We start from the raw sequence: 2997 nt of genomic DNA, 5'->3' as shown, positions 1-2997 counted from the left end.
TAACGGACGTCCTTAGCGACGATTGTATGCTAAAGTGCGGAGTAAGGGAACAATAGGAAAAGTGTCGTCCTAACATTTTAAAGCATCGTTATTTATGTGCTACGCAAAATTTATATATGTTTCTAGAAATATCCCCCAGGCTGTGACTAAGCCATGTCTCCGCAATATCCTTTCTTCCAGGAGTGCTAATTCTGCAAGGTTCGCAGGAGAGCTTCTGTAAAGTTTGGAAGGTAGGAGGCGCGGCACTGGCGGAATTTAAAGCTGTGAGGGCGGGGCGTGAATCGTGTTTGGGTAGCTCAGTTACTGTACTCGCTTCGGCGGTACATATACTAAAATTGGAACGATACAGAGAAGATTAGCATGGCCCCTGCGCAAGGATGACACGTGCCGACACGGTAGCTCAGCGTGTTCGGTCAGAGAGGTGGCTGGCCTCTGTAATAAAAAACTGAGTGAAAGGATCAACAACGAACTTGAACGGATGTTACGTGACGTCCGCAACGGCCAAACACAACGATTAACAACGAAAAAAAAATGGGGAAAAAAGAAATGCACATATAATACAAGATTTAAAAAAAGTTGGTAGAGCACTTGTGCGCGAAAGGCAAAAGTCCCGAGTTCGAGTCTCGGTCCGGCACACAGTTTTAATCTGCCGGGAAGTTTCAACGTTATTTTTCTTGGAAACCATTTAGCGGTACTCTTGACAGGGTAGTTTCAGTAATTGCGAATGAAATTCTTCATTATGCTGTGATATGAAATAAGCTGCCCATTTTCATGTGTCAAAAAGCTTTTCAAAGGCAGAGTCGACACTTTTTTTTGTTGCATGAATTTCGTGAAATTTTGCTACTGATTAAAGAATTTACTGTCATCCAACTTCGCGTTTCTCAATGCAAAAATCTGTAGCTTCTGCTGCTTGTTCTCGCGCTGGAATATCATCCAATGCCATCCACTGAAAGTGCTTTAATTGGGTGCTAAATCTGCATGTCAAAGATTTGAAGTAGTCTTTGGAAATAACGTACACATTACTCACGTTTGCTCTGTATTCTTTCATCTGTTTTTGATGGGTCTCTCATGATACTCTTAAAATTCCGAGAAATTTGACTGGACGTTCGTGTCATTAGTTTGTAACAAGCTTTAGTTGTACGTACCTTCATCGTTAGAAAGCATAACAGAAGCCCGACAGGTGGGGCTTGTATGTATTTGGCAACCTCACGCCTGACAACGCTATATTTGACAAAATAGATCTTACGCAAAAACGAATGAGTAAGAAATTTAAATCGATGTGTAACTACCCGTAAGTGTGCAGTTCTTTTGTGATCCGAACTAAAACGGAAATCATTGATCTTGATAACTGAAAACATGTGTGTCTGGGTGCTGGTCATTCTCTACATGTTAACATCTTATTGTAGCATGCGATTGTTTTGAGGCTCGGTGACGGTAAGAAGACGATGAAATTTACTACTTACTATTGCACTAGTAAAAAACTGTGTTTAAGAAACATGTGGTAGAAAAAATTAATCACGCGTGCGAATTATGGTCGCTGAGAGGTTGCTGCTGTTGCCGTGTAGTCTGCTCAAATGTTTGCACTTACCGCGGCACAATATTTTGCTGTGATTCACAACATTTGCTCCAGCTAAAGATAATGCATTTGTCATTTATTGTTAATTTCTAAAAAATTTAAAATATAAAATACGTACATGTTTTTAAAAAGATTTAAGCATGAGGTTGTGTGCTGAGAATTTAGAGGAAAACATTATTGTCCTCTTTAAAATGGTCAGTTGGCCATAGTCTTTACCAAAAATGTAGCGCTTCGCTTTACTGAACTGCTGGAAATGAGCAGTGGGGAGCCAGGGTGTTTTGCAGGCGTGTGGGACGGAGGATTTGGGGAAATGGGTCCCGAATGGGGCTGGGTTGATTTCCAGGTCACGTGCGTGTTGCCTGTTGGCCCCGGGTGGGTGGCGCCAGTTAGAGTTTCCTTCTTTCAACAGTTCGTGACGGTAGGGTGGGTGGTTGACATCAAAATACAATTTTTTAACGTTGCTGATCCGCCAGAGAAAGACGGGTGTAAAAGTCTAGCAAGACGCCAGGATATAAATAAACGTTTATTTGCACGAAAGACACATTGTATTATTATTTTCCAGTCGTGGCGTGTGTGTGTGCGGGGGGGAGGGGGCGGAGGTGTGTGTGCGTGTGTGTGTGTGTGTGTGTGTGTGTGTTTGTGTGTTTGGAAGATTGGGATGCAATATTTCGTAAATGCCGCGCGCCTCTAACGGCCGCTGATGCCTGCAGTGGTGCCGCCTGGAGGCGGCTGACTTAACTGCGTGCTCGCGTCGCCAAGCTCGTCGCGCACACTCAGAATTCCCATGCAGGCGCCGGAAGCGGGCCGCTAAATCAGGGCCGCGCCGATTACGACAGCCATTGCGGAGGACAGTTATTGGCTCGTAATAACGGCGCCAATACGCATGTGCGGCCAGGCGGAAAACGTACATGGCGCCGGGCACGGCTATCTGGGAAATATCAGACGTGTTCACACGGATGGACACGATCAGAATTGTATCGACATCGGACACCACATTCATGTTACAATAAAGGGCTAATTTCAATATGTATGATACATATAATGCCATGTAATTACTTATATCGCAATACTCACGAAATATATGCGCTTCAAGCCTCATTTTTCATCCACTCACCTGAAAATAGAGGTAAAATGAAATTAGGTATGCTGTCTTTATACAGAATGGAATATAAAGATACAGTAAAAATGCAGTTCAACTGTTCTTATTTTAGACTAGAATTAAATTCAGTTTCATTTATACGGGAGACAGATACCTTGAAGATCAAACACAATGAATTTCAGTTTTGACTAGTTGAGTATCACTTACATTAGAAGGAATTTACAATGTATCCATGTAATATGGAAATGTTTAAGATCTGCGATTTTTATGAAATCAGTCACTTTTTACTAATGTTATTAGCACGATGCGTTTAAGTAGTATG

At 42.4% G+C, this 2997-nt stretch overlaps 1 non-coding gene across 1 annotated transcript; it reads left to right on the top strand.

Annotated features, from left to right (window-relative positions):
• Window positions 1-305: 305 nt before the first annotated feature.
• Window positions 306-411, top strand: LOC124778155. Its single transcript, XR_007015867.1, has one exon. It is a non-coding gene; the product is annotated as a U6 spliceosomal RNA (small nuclear RNA).
• The last annotated feature ends 2586 nt before the right edge of the window (window positions 412-2997 follow it).

The sequence above is a fragment of the Schistocerca piceifrons genome, chromosome 2 (assembly GCF_021461385.2).
Source record: "Schistocerca piceifrons isolate TAMUIC-IGC-003096 chromosome 2, iqSchPice1.1, whole genome shotgun sequence".
Lineage (NCBI taxonomy): Eukaryota > Metazoa > Arthropoda > Insecta > Orthoptera > Acrididae > Schistocerca > Schistocerca piceifrons.
Note: the sequence above shows the minus strand (reverse complement) of the source record. Positions and strands in the feature narration are given on the sequence as shown.